Below are 17,719 nucleotides of genomic sequence, written 5' to 3'. Positions count from 1 at the left end.
CATGTCAAAGAACCAATCCACAAAAAAAAAAAAAAATCAAATGAGAGAAGAGTCAAGTCCTTTTCAAGGTGGTCCCTTCCCTAAACCATTTTTGTAAAAACTTTCTATTTGCCGCATTAGGGCATGAGGAAGCAGAGCTGGAAACTCTTTTACCTATAAAGAAAATGATTCAGCTATATATTCCTTACATATTAGCTATACAATCTGAAGCCCCAAGGCCACAGAACCTTGGAAATGGCCTCTAAAACTCCTGAGTTGTAAAGAATAATAGTTCTACTTGAGTGGCTCTATCCAATCAAAATATTAGGGCACATTTTACTAGCAACTGCTTATGGGCAAAACATTTCAAATATTTGACGTCTAAAAAAACCTATTTAAATTTTGAAGCAGTAATTTTGGTCATCCCAGAAGTGTTCCAAACTCCCAACACCATTTCTCTGAGTTTGAAATAACTCTTTTAATTTGAAAAAGGGTTGTTTCAAGCTGACTGGAACATCTCCTGGAACATCAGAACACTCCATTTTGATCACAACCGTTTTTAAGCTTCTACTGTTATAATTTGAAATGTTTTGCATACCCCTAATAAAGATGCAAAAACAAATACATGGGCATTCTCTTCCACACATCAAAAAATAAGTTCAGCTGGATCTGAATATGCTCAACAGGCAATAAACGGTGAGTGCAGGAGAGAAAAAAATGGACAGTTGACAGAGGAATGGCTTTCTAGAGAAGGTCACTACTTCATAGAGAAGATGCCTTATCTGCAGGCTTTTGTTAAAGTATAAAATGATATTAAAATATTGTGTTGCCACTCTTGCCAGCAAGACTTTTCATTAGGTTGACTTAATGAACCTGGGGAGATGGGCTAGTATTCCTATAATGGAGATTTATTGTTCTCTCTCCAGTTTTGAGGAGAGGGGCTTGTACTTGGTGTTCACCCAGGAATAAAATGTTAAACAGCAGTTGCTTCTGCAAGCCTTAGAGACAGGTACAAGGTCAATGGAGATATTATGGTAAGAAGTACTGTACCAGTGAGAGAAAATTGGTGGGTTGGGGGTAAGCAACTAATGAAGTGACAAGCCTTATTTTCCATTAAAAGGATTCCTTCACTGAAGAGGCTCACAGCTTTCTACAGAAACAATGCAAAGACGCCCTTCAAACATCAGGGTGATCATTAGATTTCAAGGTCATCTTCTGTACTTGTTACACAAAGAAGCCAGCCCTGCTAACCTCAGGCTACATTCCACTGGTACTATAAATGCAGTGTTTAATTAGAAGGCTTGATTCCTGTTCACTCCACATAGCTATTCTGAATTCCTTCGGCCTAGAATGGCAACCAATCCTCTTCAGATGCTTTAATTAGATTGCTATGTATTAGTAAAAAAGTCAAGAAACAGTGGGTGGAGGGAGGAGAAGGGGGTGCCACAGTAAATGTTCATTTTTAAGATTCCATGATGATGTAGCTCAACAATCACTGGGTTCATCTATGTTGATTTTAATATATTGTGCTGTATAAGCATAGCTACTCTGGTTTGTAAATCCTGGTTTAAACCACTGAATTCAACTAATGATTTATTTCTGAACATTTAACCAAAGTTATGTCTTTAAAAGCCAGCTATTATCTTTGTTGTTAAAGAAGGAGAGGGATCTTCTTTGGCACTGCATTAGTGGCAAAATTCATACAATATCTGTCTAGTATTAATGTAACTTTTTGCAGCTAAAAAAGAGAGTCATTCATTGAATCATATTTTTCCTCTTGCATTAATGGCTGGCCAAAATACAAGCTAGTGTCCATTCCCCTTGTGTCTCTTTGTATGTACAGTATTGAATGAATGTATTCATTCTTTCACCTGAAGATTCAAGGTGACATCTGGGATTTTCTTTAAAACATATCACTCTCCCAGTGCTGCTTTTTCTGTCAAAGATCTCCTAGCAGAGGGTCGGGAAGACAAGAAAGATAACTCTTTTGCCTTCATTTCATACACAGAGGCAGTGTTTCTCAACCTTGACGGTGTGGACTTCAACTCCCAGAATTCCCCAGCAACAAATCTTCAAGCTGCCAAGATTGAGATACACTGCATGCAGGCTTCTTAGGGACATCTGCTTGACAAATGTGGAAAACAGTGTGCTGGCCCATATAAGCTAACCCAGCAGGAATCTTCTGCTTTAAGCATATAGAGATAACATGGCATGTCTCAAGTTAATTAAACCAGGACACAAATGCTTAAATATACAGTAGCTAATAGGAATTTGTGGGATTTATATCAATGAAGATATAGATGAGATTATCAGAAACTCACTTTCCTTATTATGTCAACAGGAATACACTTGGTTGTTACTTTAGTTGCTCTCCTATTGCCACTGGTAGCGGCACCAACCCTTCTACTTCTGACAGTTAATATAGAAAAGTTGGGGTTGCTTAATTGGCAAAAGGTTGCAGGGGACAATACTATTTATTGGTTTAAAGATATACATAATACTAAGAATACTACTACTACTACTACTACTAATAATAATAATAATAATAATAATATTTATTATTATTATTATTATTATTATTATTATTATTATTATTATTATTAAGTTGGAAGGGACCTTGGAGGTCATTTAGTACAACCCTCTGCTCAGGCAGGAAACCTTATACCATTTCAGACAAATGGCTGTCCAGGCTCTTCTTAAAAACTTCTAGTCTTGGAGCATTCACAGTTTCTGGAGGCAGGTTGTTCCACTGATTAATTGTTCTGTCAGGACATTTCTTCTTAGTTCTAGGTTGCTTCTCTCTTTGATTAGTTTCCATCCATTGCTTCTTGTTCAGGTGCTTTGCAGAATAGCTTGACTCCCTCTTCCTTGTGGCAGCCCCTGAGATATTGGAACACTGCTATCATGTCACCCCTCATCCTTCTCTTCATTAAATTAGACATATTCAATTCCAGCAACCATTCCTTATATGTTTTAGCCTCCAGTCTTCTCTGTACTCTTTCTCAACATCATTTTTACATCGTGGTGACCAAAATTGGATCTAGTATTCAAAGTGTGGCCTTACAAGGCATTGTAAAGTGGATCTTGATTCTATCCCTCTGTTAATGCATCCTAGCACTATGTTGGCTTTTTTGGTACCTGCAGCACACTGCTGGCTCAGATTTAAGTGATTGTCCTCTCATAGTTGCTACTATTGAGCAAGGTACCACCTATACTATACTTGTGCTTTTGTTTTTTCTTGCCTAAATGTAGAACCTTACTTTTTTCACCATTGAATTTCATTTTGTTAGATAGCGTCCAGTGTTCAAGTCTGTCCAGATCCTCCTGTATCCTAAGCCTGTCTTCTGGAGTGTTGGCTATTCCTGCCAGCTTGGTGTCATCTGCAAATTTGATGAGTTCCCCATCTACCCCCTCATCTAAATCATTGATGAAGATGTTGAAGAGCACTTACTATATCTTTATTCTTCAATATATTATAATTGGTAATAAAAAAGCTATTTAAAACCAGACTTTAAAAAATAATGGTAACTATGCTAAATGTTAAGATGTTGCATACCATTTGAAACATTTAAAGAAATTTGCAAATTAATATTTCAAGTGAAATACTGCCATGTATAAATGAATTAATTACAATCAGCCTAAACATGCTTATTTAGAAGTAAGCACTTCTGTATTTATGACTGACTATCCATATTATACAAAGCTATGTTTTCCTTAACCATGGTCATGGAATAAATCATATTGGCTAGATCTGTACAAGTTACTAAGCCAATAAACCATAAATAACAAACAACAGTGGCCAGATCGCAACTTAGCCTTACAACTTGAATTAACCAACTATTAGAAATCAAATCTGTTAAATTATATAATCTTTTGAAAAAAAATGGCTGACAGCTCTTTAATTTGTCTGTTATATTAGTGGAATTAACTAGTCAATCAAATGAGAATTTAGCATACTAACAATATTAATCATCAAACACATCTGGATGTTCTTCACAAGAAGTAAATTCCAGTGGTTTCTAAAGAAATTGTTGGGTTATAATCTGCATCCATTAAAAATCTCCACTGAAGAATCTGTCTTGAATTTTGCCTCCCTCAAGCATGTCTGTTTAGTTTCATGGTTCTTTCCCTAATACCTAACCAAACTCTATTTACTACATTTTTTACAGCAATAATTTTTATGAGCCAAACCACTTTCTATTGTAGCTTTAATAAATAAATTTCTTCATACATACAATGATAATCACATTATAAACAATGCCATGGAATTTTAGTCAGAAGACCATGCAGGCACAAACGTTCCAACTCTACCTTTCTTTTGTGCCAAAGCAAATTAAAATATAATGCACCGGAACTAGTATTGGAACACTAAGAATTAGAGTAAACCCTAATGTAATGTAGTTTCAATTGTATTTTGGGTTATCTTGACTTATTTTGAATAAACTTGGTTTTCTGTATGAATGTCCGGAAGAAATTATGTCATTGAAAAGAATACAATAGTCTTCTTGTTTGGAAAACCAAGTGCACTGATTTAAAAAACCAGATGTTATTTTTTGGAAAAGGAATAGATAATAGATCTTCGGGAATGCAGAAAGCGGCCCACTCTAATGTTGTACTTTGTTCTAAGATATGGGTTAGGATGGATTCACAGAACACACCATGCCATAAACCATGGTTTACAAATCTTCAAGAAGATATCAGAAAATGTCTAATTTGCCCTAAAAGAGGTTTTAAGGAATTCATCAAGAGTAAAGTTCTGAAAGACTTCTAAAACTGGGAAACTCTGAATGACAGCCTTTAATTATTTTTAATAAATGTTTGTCTGCCTACTCACCAGAATCCACCATTATAATGGATTGAAGTTGAATATAAGAAAACAGAAGAGATTAATTCTTCTGCCAGGAGCATTTCATGTTAAACAGGTGCAGTCACTGCCCTAAGGAACATCAGTGACTGAAACAAACTTGTTGAAGTACGACACTAATGTTGCTTTCTGACAATCCTAAACTACTCTCTTCTGGTTCTCTCAAAGATGCTTTTTTCAAAAGGCAACTGGACTGTTTTTTTTTTTTTTTTGAAGTAGTTTCACTTCTCATACAAGAAGCTTACTCTCTTCTTTTTCATACTATTACTGAACCACGATGATGTATTTTCATATATTACACAAAGCCTAAAATAAGCATTATGATTTAGGGATTTTTTTTCAGAATAATGCCTTGCTAAAAAAAAAAACCCTATTTAAAATGGTTTTTATTTTCTAGGATTTCTATGGCAACTTACATAAATAAAAACAAAATCAAGGACTATTATAACAATAACAACAAACTGAAAGATAATGACACAAAAATAACTGTAAAAATTTTAAAACTTGCAATGTAGCATATTATCAGGCAGTAAAGACAGAACTAATCAAAAGTAAGGTCTACTGATTTATGTAATTTATTCAATAAATATTGAATGAACTGGGGAGAGCAAGCCATTTTCACAAAACTATTTTTCCTGAATCATTTTCAGACTGGATCACTTTCAGAATTTTCTTCTTTAAATTGAATCACTCTTTCTCTGCAGCATTAGTAACTGCTGATCATGACAGCTATTTATAACCTCTAAGATAAAGGCAGCTCTCCTCTAAATACTCCTTGTTGAAACAATAGGAAATGCTTTCTCATTTGTGGGACTTTCCATAGGCATTTGTCAGGTCACTCACAATGAACTAAATCAGAATTCTGGGAGTTGAAGTGCATACATCTTCAAATTGCCCAGGTTGAGGAACACTGAATTAAACAAATCTTTGCTCTAATCTAAATGAGCTTTCTTTAAATACATATGAATATTGATTTTCCCAGGTCCCAGTTTGTAACATTCAGGCAATAGCTTTGTATAACTTTGTATAGCTCAAAAATGCTTCCAATCTTAGTTTGTCCTTGGGAAGATTGTGTTGTAATTTCCTAGTCTACAGGTTGCTACCAACTTTTTCATAATTAAAACTCAAAATACCGATCACTTCCTTTCTCACCAGTTGGAACTCTCACTATACTTTCCCTCCCTAAGCTTTACACAAAGGAATTATGTTGCTCTTGTCCAATTCAAGACTGAACTCCTGATTTACAGCACACAGATGCTTACCTTATGGGGTAGGCCTTTCAGTAAACCAGCAAACACAGCTGCTGGAAGATCTGCTGTTGTACAGTAAGTTATTCCACACTCCAGAAGCATTACTGCAAAATCTCTCTACCTTGACCAACTTAACTTCTAATGACTGCATGTAAAACTATACAATGACCTTGGACTTTCTAGCTCTCAAAGAGGCTTGCCACAAAACATTCAAATAATTTGATGGGAAGCCACTTCAGATAGCAGCACTTGGCTCTCCTTATCCAAACTTAGAAGGTAAGCAGTCTTGGGGTTAGCCCTGGAATGGGAAGTCACTCAAGAATTCCAGGGTTGTGGGCTAGAATGGAAAAATTTTAAAAATCCAGAAGTGAGTGGTGAAATGGTTCCATATTTCTGCCAAGAAAACTGTATGGATATAGCCATGAAATTATCAAAACATGAACTTGTCTCAGAGGAGATTTTACATTACATTTGTTCAGAAAAAGCATTAAGCAATTACTCAAACAATTCAAGACTGAACTCCTGATTTACAGCACACAGATGCTTACCTTAAGGGGTAGGCCTTTCAGTAAACCAGCAAACACAGCTGCTGGAAGACCTGCTGTTGTACAGTAGGTAATTCCACACTCCAGAAGCAGCACTGCAAAATCTCTCCACCTTGACCAACTTAACTTCTAATGACTGCATGTAAAACTGCACAAAGACTTTGGCATGTAGTTTCCAAAGTACCATAATTTCAGATCTAAGTGGAAATTAGGTAGGAAATGCTTCAAATTCAATTACAAACAGATGATTTGGAGTTTATAAGAACATGCATGTAGCATGTAGCATGCATATCTAATGCTAGGTCAGATAGGAATGTATTTTCCTGGATTCATATGGCAATCCCATGAAAAGAGATGGATATTGTAAAAGTTACAAAGGGATGCTATTGTTTCTTCTCTCATGTGCTCCAAAGCATGTTTTTGGAATCAAATCAAATCACTGAACAGCCTTATTGATTAATAATAATAATAATAATAATAAAGTTGGAAGGGACCTTGGAGATCATCTAGTCCAACCCCCAGCTCAGGCAGGAAACCCTATACCATTTCAGACAAATGGCTGTCCACTCTCTTCTTAAAAACTTCCAGTGTTGGAGCATTCACCACTTCTGGAGGAGGTTGTTCCACTGGTTAATTGTTCTAACTGTCAGGAAGTTTCTCCTTAGTTCTAGGTTGCTGTCTGACAGATCTGTTCCTGTCATTAAATTTAATGAAACTGAAAAGAAAAGCACATGTGTGCACATTAAGGCTTCCACTCTCCGTTCCTCAAAAATACTTTGAAGTTAATTTAAATGCATACATCCCAGTGACATCAATTGCATTTTAGTTTCTCTAGAAATTTGATTTTTCACTAAAAATGCTGACTTTATCTCTGAGACCTAGTAAGTACACCATGCTATAGGCAGAGGTCGGAAACTATGGCCCTTTTACAATCTGTGAACTTCAACTCCCAGAATTCCTGAGCCAGCCATGGGTCAGGAATTCTGGGAGTTGAAGTTCACAGATTATAAAAGGGCCATAGTTCCCCACTCCTGCTATAAGGGCTAGAGGTAATTTATTAGGGTTCTGTAAAGTCAATATAAATGCAAATAAAATATATTAAGTAAACTATTTTAAATATTTGTTACATTTTTATTTAAAAAAAATATTTTCTAATATTTGTTACAATCTACTGGCCATCCAGATTTTTGAAACTCACATAGGGGTATGTAAGGCTTGAGGGAGGGGGTCGTTTGTGAGAAATAATGTATATAGTAGACCCCTTGTTATTTTACCATTTCAAAATTAAAAATAAATTTCCATTGGCTATTTTGCAGCAAAAGTGGAATGAAGATTGATGGATCACACTCTGCAGCCCTGAGGACATTCTCAGAAGGAAAACTGATTGAAACATATTGCTCTGGACTGAGCTCTCTTGTGGAATGAGTTCCATGTGCAACTAGCTCACTGAATTGCTATGCCAGTGAGTTGTGGCACATACTGTAAAACAAAGGTAAACACAGAACACTCATGAATAACCTGCAATTTGTAGTATGGAATAGCTGATTGAAGTGCTGCATTATATATCCACACTGTAATTTCACTATCACAAACAAATGTTTTGCAGGTTTTATATAAAGAATATAATGTAAACAGAGTTTGAGTGTTCTTAAATTAGCTTTTAAGAAAGAGTAAGCTACAAATATGGCTCTCCTAAAAGTAAGCAGAAGCATTTTTTAGAGCTTGGCTTAGTGGTATATTCTTTGTGGGGCTGCCTGAGAGTCTTGCTAACTAAATCTCCGGCATTTCCAAGGAGCAAGTGATGGGAAGTCCTCTGCCCAAGTCTCCAGAGAGCCTACTGTGTATGAGCATAGATTTGCTTTGTCTGAAACCATGATCTGGGCCAGTATTTCTCAATCGTAGCAATTTTAAGACACATAGACTTCAATTCATAGAATTCCTCAGCCAGCAGAGTTGAAGCTGAAGTCCACACACCTTGAAGTTGTTGAGGTTAAGAAAGACTGAGCTAGCTGTAGTCCCACATATTTAAGGAGATGATCAAATAAGAAAAATGGCATAAGACAGCTTGCTAGGACTTATTAGGATGTAGATATAATTAGGTGGTTAAATTAACAACATAAAAATATCCTATTTTATATCAAAAGTATTATTTTCCTTCAGAATCCCATTCCAAGCAATTTTGAAACTTTACTATAATATGAACAATTTGTCTGCCTTTCATTGTTTCCAGGAGCCATATTCTGAGCTATACCATAGCCTTTGAAAATGGAAATTCAGCTAATTTAGCTAACAGCACCTGGGACTGCCATAAAATCTTCTATGGAATTACGTAACAAGGGAAAAATATTCTGGCTTTCAAAATATCACTTGATATGCTGGATTAAGTATCATATTCAGACCCAGATTAAATTTCATTTTGGCAAACTGCATCATTTCCTGACCTATGAATGTGAATAAGAGTTATTCAAGAGCATTCTGCCAGTACAGAATGTTACACAGAAATAAATTAGAGAAGAAGGAATTTAGGACTGTGGAGCAAATCAGTGGTTTCCTGCTTCTTCATATAACGTAAGGTTTCTAAACACTTCCATTGATGATTTTGGGTCAGTCACTCTCTCTCAGCGCAACCCACCTCAGAGGATTGTTGTTGAAGGGAAAATAAGAGGAAGAAGTTATATTGGATCTGTTCACCCCTTGAGTTATTTGTAAAAATAATAAAGGGGGCATTCAAGTAATAAAAAATATCCTACATTTCATCAATGAATTCTTTTTTAAAAATTCTATTCCATAGGTAGGCATATGGTAGAAGCAGAAAAAAATCTTTATAGATCAACTTTCTCAATCCTTGTGCAATCCATATTTGTTGAGGTTATTAGAATTCTGAAAGTTGAAGGCTCAGTATACCTTAAGGGCTTCAAGTTGCTGATATGGATGTTGAAATAAACCACATGGCAATCTGCATGACTTGGATAGCTTTTGATATTATTTTTTTCTGATTAGAACTGGTTTTTTTTTTCAACTATCATAGTATGTCACTTCAAACAAATCCTTCTACAATAAGAATATAGAATTTAAGCTCTAAAGAATCACTAGTTTATTCCCCCTAAAAGTGCAAAAACTAAGGAGGGGTAGATAATTGAATGAATGCCTGCATTATAAATCTTAATTCTTCTCTGTGCCTGTGGGAAAAAGAATGAGATAAAGTATGTATGCTGTGTCACTCATGGGTCTTCCGCTGAATTTTCCATAACCTCATTAAGCGATTTTCTAAACAAATCAGCAAGGGAAAGTGACTTTCTCATAAGGTTCCCAGAAGAAAACAGCCAATGATCACTTCATCCTACTGATCCTGAAATCACAGTATCATCTGCAGATCATATGAACATTCAGTTTACTAGTTGCAATCAAGCAAATAATTAAGTTGGAGAGTTTTGTTGAACACGTTAATTTTCACTAACTGGAGGCTGCACCTTTTCATAGGGTAGTTCAGTGGTAGCGAACCTATGGCATGAGTGCCAGAGGCGGCACTCAGAGCCCTCTCTGTGGGCACACATGCTGTCGCCCCAGCCCTGCCTCCTCTCATGGCCCCTCTTCACCAGCAGCCCCCCCGGCGGAGAGTCACCCCGGGTGCGGCCCGCGCGGAGCAGCATAGCCAAGGACATGGCAGCTGGGCAATGGGAACAACACTCCACCCTTGCACCCCATTGCGCGCAGATGATGCTACGGGGCACGGGTGGAAGGCATGGCCACCATGGCGCTGAAAGGCCGCCTGGGCAATCTGCAGCGGGCCATGGAAATAGTGGGTGGCCCTGCGGGTGGTGTGGGGACAGAGCAGAGTGGAGGTGGAGTGGGGGTGGCCAGGGATCAGGGAGTTTTTTGGGCACTCAGTCTCTAAATGGTTTGCCATCACTGGGGTAGATTGTTTGGGGCTGAAGGCTACATTAAGTAAATTCATTTCATCAAAACATCTGAATGTATTTAAAATGTAATTAAAATATTTTTCAATTTTCAAACTGCCAAAAACTTCTGAAATGATTAGGTCTGTATCCCAAAAGTAGATGGGACCAGGATTTTCTGTTTTCCCGTTGTTTGTTTTCTTCTGTGGGAAATTAGCTTAGTTTTTATATTTAAAATCTTTTCTTTAAATAGTGATAATCACCCAAAAGAGGAAAAAATTGTGCTGCCAATCTTCAGTACAATGCTAAATTTCAACAGGGTAGACATACAATAATTTAAGGATTACAAACACACAAAATAAAGTTATTTTAAAATTGCATGTGGTCTGCAAATTTGCCCAACATAGCTCAGTATTTTAATTCCATACATTCACCAAGAAAAGAAAAACTTAAAATACATTTCCAGCTACTACCAAAAATGAGTGAAAATAATTTGCATGACATTTTAATAAATGCATAAAAGTTTAAAGAAATTTGCAAAGCTGTGTTTATTATAGGGATTATGACAAGCTCTATATTATAATGTTCCTCCTTCAAAACTTCCTTGCTGTAAACTGACCAGAAAGGCTGTCACTGATTCAGTAGTTGTCATTTTATATTTCCCTAACACTTCAAAATGTGCTCTCCTGTAGCAATTTATTTATTTATTTATTTATTTTTATTTATATGCCGCCCAATCCCAAAGGACTCAGTGGTCTACTTGCCATTGCAAATCCCAGTGAGGATCCAGTCAAGTCTGGAGAAGAAACAAATGAGGTAGTCCCCTAGTGCCAGATAGCATTCTGATGGGATGGGATGGGATGGGAGAGAATAGAATAGAATAGAATAGAATAGAATAGAATAGAATAGAATAGAATAGAATAGAATAGAATAGAATAGAATATCTTTATTATCACTTTAAATGTACACTAATTGGCATATATTAAAATGAAATTTCATTGTATACAGCTCTCAAAGGGTCATCACCTCCAATATACACTACATAAATGTGACCAAAAAAATGCATATACCCACATACATTCTACGACACAGAGGAAAAAACAGAATCTAGTTCAGATGTATACATCTACATGACTTGCACTTGGAACTATGATTAAATCTGCATTGCAGAAAGAATCAAAAGGCTGATTTGCTTTACAGGGTGGTTGTAAAGATGACTGGGATAAGAGGTCTAAAGTGAAAGTACTTCAGTCCCCAAAATTAGAAAAATTATTTCTCTGAATATGAACTGGAAACATAGTTATTATACTAGATTCAGATCCCAAAGTTAGAAGAATATCTGAACAACTCAAAATCATGCCATTTTATCAAGAAGGTGCCCAAGATCGCAGTTTTGCAAGTGGAATGTCATCTATTCTTATCACAAAGACCATTTTTGCAGCTCTTGACTGTTCAGTTGATGTTGGACCCAGTGAAAGCATGCAACCCAATTAAGCAAAATTAAATAATTTAAGTTTCTTGGCTCATACCACTTTAAGCCAGCTAATAACACATGATAAAAGGGTGAGGCTTCCACTGCACAGTTGCAGTAACCATCCTGACTTTCTTTACGCTCCCTTGTGGATGCCCTTTTGTGTGTGCATTTATATATTTGTTTAAAACAAATATATCAGAAATTAGCTCAAATCAGATTTTCTTCTCCTTAAAGCACAAGAAAGGTTGCAAAACACAGTTTCTCCATCTGAAATAGAACAGCAGGGGAAAAGCTTTGTGACTATGTTCTGCTCTATTTGTTAACCCTCCAACCTTTTTTAAAAAATAAGCAAACACTGACAGTCCTTGGTAACTGCTACTGACACCACAGGCTTGGCTCTCTCACCCTTGAGACATCACAGTAGATACAAGTGTTTTTCTCAGGTGGGAATTTGCACCTGGTTTCTTAAACAAAATGCTTGATATACCAAATGACACAGCCATGCTGAAGCCATTCCTTAAATTAAAATCACATACTACACCTCAATCTAGGCCATTTTTAAATCTATATAGCCTTTATTTCCAACATCCATATGAGATCACATGATATACAATGCTAATGAAAAACTCTAAGACCACCAGAACTGCAAATCAATTTTTGTATCAACTTAATAGAGAAACCATGACCATTGCATATCAAGAAAGGACTGCCACATTAAGCGAGGTGACAAATCAATACAACACAATGTTTTATCTACCACAGTGACCAAAAGTTCTTACAAAGTTCAGGGAAAAGACATAATGGAGGTAGACCACTTCTTCCTGCTTCAGGAAATAGGTATCTCCTCAGACTCAATGATTCCAGCAATCACAGCATTCAATCGATGATAGCCATTACTACCTCTCAGACTTTTAAGGATTATCTATGTCAAATATCTCAAAAAAATTGTAAGAGTCTACTCTTTGTTTTTCCCATTTCCTGAACCATCTTGCGTATTCATTATTTATGATACTGAACAATCTCATAAAAGCATGAACATTTAATCCACAAACATACAGAAATCCTCATTTTAGTGCATTGCAAACGATCAAATTTAAGAGTGTATTTTTTTCCATCTATATCTAAAATACCCTTCTCCATCCTGGTGTCCTTTACTTGGATTTCGGTTCCCATAACTTCCATTCAGTATTGGTCATAATGTATGTCACTGATGATAATGTATGTATAAACAGAGCTAAGCTGAAGAAGAGCTGAAAGGGCTCTTGGAATAAGGGGAAATTGTAAAGAAGAATCAGGGAATTCTGGGAGTTAATTTCTAACTTAACAGAAAAGCATCAGTTTGGAAAGCTAAGTTCAAAGACTATTTCAATGATATAGGATTTTCTCCTCTCCCTAGTCCACAAAATGGTTATGAAAAATGATAGACAAAGTGTTTCCTCCAATGATAAACAAGTTATATATTTTAAATGCTAAAATGCACTATGTAATTTCTTCCATAAGTTTTTATCCTTATTTAATATGAAGATATCATATACATGTAAAAAATGCAACATATCTGTCAGCACAAACTATTTACAAATAATAAACTGATAAAATATATAAGTAAGCACATGGAAATATTTATGCAAGATATAATAATGGTCCTCAAGTTGGAATTTTTCAACAAGTAGAAAATTAATGCTGGACAAGGCAAAGGATGGCTGCATATTGGATGGGTTCCCACCTTGTGCTAAGTCATAATATGATTTATTTGGGATTGGCATAACATAATATACAAATCCAGTCATTGCAGTTTGTAACCCATGGTTTATGATTTAGCTTGATAACCCAACTGTGACTTATTCAACAAATTATGATTAAAACAAGTTTAGTTTAGGGCAATATCAGAGGCAATATGCCAGCTGTTAAGGTACATGAGCCAGAGAGCTATTGCCCTTATATTGTGGTTGTGGCGAGTTATCTTAGGCATCTGATCAGCCAAATGAGGATCTAGATGGTTTTTTAGATAGTCCAGAAAAACTTTTTACACTTTTATTTATAAAAATGTCATTTAAAAATCATAAAACCATCCTCCATTTAGAATTTTATTTACAAAGAAATAGCACTGTGACAAGTAAATAACAGGGCAAACCTAATCAGACACCTCCTTTCCAATATAGAAGGAGACTTTTATCCATGACAACCAGCTTTCATTTCATTCCTCCTTCAGCTTTGGATCCAGCAGGCTAGAGGACCACCCAGTCCAGCTGAAATGTGTTGCACCATTTCTCACCATCTCTCCCTACTGTTCCTAAAGAAACTCCTCCCAAAGCCCACTACTTTTGTAGTTATCTGATTAATGTGTTCCCACTGTAGGCTGGACTCCACCTAACTGCATTAGAGCTGCAAGACCGCAATTCCATTATTTCCTTTTGCCAAAGGGGAAAAAAAAATATAGGAAACTGAGGCAGAGGGGGGAAGTGAACATTCCAAGGGTCCCTATAGAATAGAATCTGCATGAATTGGGGAGGGGGTGTTGGAAGAGGTTTCAAATAATAAAGCATTGCTGAGCTTGTCCTTGCTAGCCAAGAAAAGAGGGAGGAAAAATTGGACAGGCTTCCTTAGGGTGGGGCTGTGATAAAGCGCAAGGGACACCGATTCATGCAAAATATATTCTGGAAAGCAAAGCAAAGAGTTATCAATGCTTCCTGCATTGTGCTGCATCATTTTTCCCTGGACAGAAAGGGAAGGTGGGTGGATGGATGGATGAGAAAAACAACATGAAAACAGTAAAATAATTTCCAACCCCACTGATTCCCACATACATATTCTCTCCCTCCTGATGCACCCTCATGGTTCTGAGAGTAATAAATCATCTCCAAGGGGAGAAGAAGCCAATAATGAAGGGGGTGGGGAAGAGTATCTTCAAATAGTATTTTGCCGTAGAATTAAATAAATCCAATTATTAAATGAGAAGAGGGTCTGGGAAGATGACTGTTTAGTGTTTATGATTATTACCATTGTCACCATATTATTCTCACCATGACTAAAAGGAATACGGTGGTTAGTATTAATCTCTTTTCTACAGCATTTCCATTTGCAGAAACCTGTTGATGTATTAATAGGAAGAGGGGGGGGAGTAGACAGGAGGAGAGCGAGTCTCCTCCAAAGCACTTGAAGCAAAGAGATGGTAAGGGGGAGATCGGCGAAGACTGACCACGCCTGTTTTTGCAACCCACCGACGTTTAGAAAACCAGCAACCTGATTTGAGCCCTCCAGGTTACTTGTATTGCCATTTTACGTCATTTTATTTCTTGCTTAATATCAGCCAGCCACCCACCCACCCCAGCGGGCTCTCTGCCGCCCGCCCACCCGATCCTCAGGGACTTTGGTCAGGAACCTTTTAAAAAACAAGATTTCAGTTTCAATGATCGCGGGGGGGGGGATGAACAACCCTCATCTTGCAGCTAAGCGATGATGGAACCGCTTTCTTTGCTGAGAGAAAATTCCCTCTCTCGGAGCCAAGCACGGCGGCACCGGCTAGGGAGGGCGAGTTCCCGGATCTTAACTCGGGTCTCTGCAGAGGAGAATCCATCTATTTACTAACGCCGCAGTGCCGCCACTACCAGCCCCTCTGGCCAATTCTGCTCTCCCGCACCTCCATCAAATCCTGGCACAAGCACGACGCCAAGCGCCCCGTTGCCTGATCTCCGGCGCTCGTTCCCCCCCCCTCAGGTCGGAAAGACGAAGTCCCCGTGCGCCCCCTCCGCACCGCCCCCCCCAGACAAACGATCCTCTGCTCGAAGTGAAATAGCTACCTCGGCTGAAGTGATGGGGCGGCGGGGGTGGGGTGGATTGTAGAATCCGCTTTCCTTCGTCCTTGTATGCAATGCGGTGCGCTCCCTTTCTCAGCAGTGACGGAGGAGGAGGAGGTGGGGATGGGTGCGTGACGATGCAGCAACAGAAGCAGCGGTAATCTCGGTAGCTGCAGCTGGGAAACGGAATGGGGAGGCGGACCGACCGAGACAGAGGAGAAGCAGCTGTCCTGGCCGTGGGGACGGGCGCAGCTCCGCAGCAGACGAGAGCCGGGGATGGAAGCGGAGACAGGGAGTGGACCTCAGCAAGCCGCAGCCAGTCAGCCGGCCGGCCCCCTCCGATAACCGCCCGCACAGCAACAGCTGCACTGACGGGGCGAAGGGGGGGGGAGAGCGAGGGCGGGGATAGAGCGTTCGTACAAACACACGAGCGCGCGCGCTGGCAGACAGAAACACGCACGCAATGCGCGTGCGCGTGCGATGCTGTACAATGAAAGAGCAGTCTTGAGGGCAGTCCAGCGCAGGGAAGGCAGAGAGGAAGGAAAGCAGGCGGGAGGCGTGCGCGACGGTAGCAGATTATCCTCCGCCGCTTTTTTGATCTGTCCTCTGCATCGGACCGACCCACCCCAAATTGTGACATCCGGGTGACTGGGCCTCCCCCGACGCCAGCCGCCCAAAAGCCCACCCGCCGGTTCTCTCTCACAGATACATATTTGCCCTTTTCTCCTATCCTAGCTAAACGGAACAGATTTGCGGTGATGCAGTATAAGGTTGAATTTGGTGTTGGAAAAGGGCTCCTGAGAATACCGTGGACAGCCGGGTAAACAAACTGATGGATCCTCAAACGAATCGCCTCAGAGTTCTCTCACTTGATGAAATAACCAGGTTCATACTATCCTACTTCTGACACATTATGTGCCTCCGGAAAAGGCTGTAATGCTGGGAAAAGGGAAAGGGAAGAGGACAACCAGCAGCAGGGTGGATAGAGTCAATTACAATGGTGATGTAAGAAGAACTGAAGGACTAAGTTAGGGAAAAGATCACCTGGAGAATATATGGTCACTAGGAGTCAACAACGTCTTGATGCATGTAATCATCATCATTATCATCAAGGGGATCCTATTTGATCACTGGTGTACTCCATGAAATCTCTAGGCTATGTTAGGTATCTTAATTTTTTATTAGATTATACCTTATCTGTTTCTCTAGAAATGAATACTAAAGATATTGGGCTTGATTGGACAATGATTTGATTTCATGTAAGGTAGTTTCCAGTTTCTAATCCATTGCAAACGTATCTGAAAGCAAGTCTTGCTAAGCTCAACAGGTGCTTCTCTTTTTGTGGACTTGATTGACATCTCCATTCCTTTCACCTTCCTTCTGAAAACTGCAACAGATCACCTAATTATAATTGGCACGTTTTTCTTTAATTGTTAAGATTAAACTAAGATAAAGAAATGAAGCAGAGCCATCTCTTATTGATCAGAAGTAACTTGTGGATACAAAATTAAGCATTTTAATAATGACTGTGCAGTCATCTTTCACTCTCCGTGTGGAGCAGAGAACTTATGAAAAAATGTAACGGAGAAGCAGCTGACTAGCTTTCTATATCACCTGTGGAGAGCTTATATGATTCACTGCTGCTCATAAGTAGTATGTATCTCCCTCAGGGTTCCTGCCTCCATCGTGAAACTACTTATAGATGCTGCCTCTTCCTCTCAGATTTCAAGACATTTGCCATCTGAGCTTGACAGGTTTACATTCTTTGTTCAAGTCCTTTTCTGATAGGATCTGTGGTGTGCTGTGCATCATCAAGTCAAAAACAATATTGCATTTTCAGACACATACACACACAATCTGTAGGTGGTGCATAGCCCAGAAATTGGACATTCACTTATGCAATGCACAGATTTGTCT

The 17,719-nt window shown here is 38.5% G+C and overlaps 1 protein-coding gene across 1 annotated transcript in view; it reads right to left on the bottom strand.

The window, feature by feature from the left end:
• The window catches only part of SPTBN1 (spectrin beta, non-erythrocytic 1), a 220,935-nt gene extending 204,768 nt beyond the window's left edge, over positions 1–16,167 (bottom strand). Inside the window, exon 1 of the mRNA XM_039344336.1 lies at positions 15,806–16,167. The gene's annotated coding sequence lies outside the window, so the exon portion shown is untranslated. The remainder of the gene's footprint in view (positions 1–15,805) is intronic.
• Positions 16,168–17,719: the final 1,552 nt, after the last annotated feature.

This window comes from Crotalus tigris, unplaced genomic scaffold (genome assembly GCF_016545835.1).
Source record: "Crotalus tigris isolate CLP2741 ecotype Arizona unplaced genomic scaffold, ASM1654583v1 scf7180000017903.3850313, whole genome shotgun sequence".
Taxonomy (NCBI): domain Eukaryota; kingdom Metazoa; phylum Chordata; class Lepidosauria; order Squamata; family Viperidae; genus Crotalus; species Crotalus tigris.
Note: the sequence above shows the minus strand (reverse complement) of the source record. Positions and strands in the feature narration are given on the sequence as shown.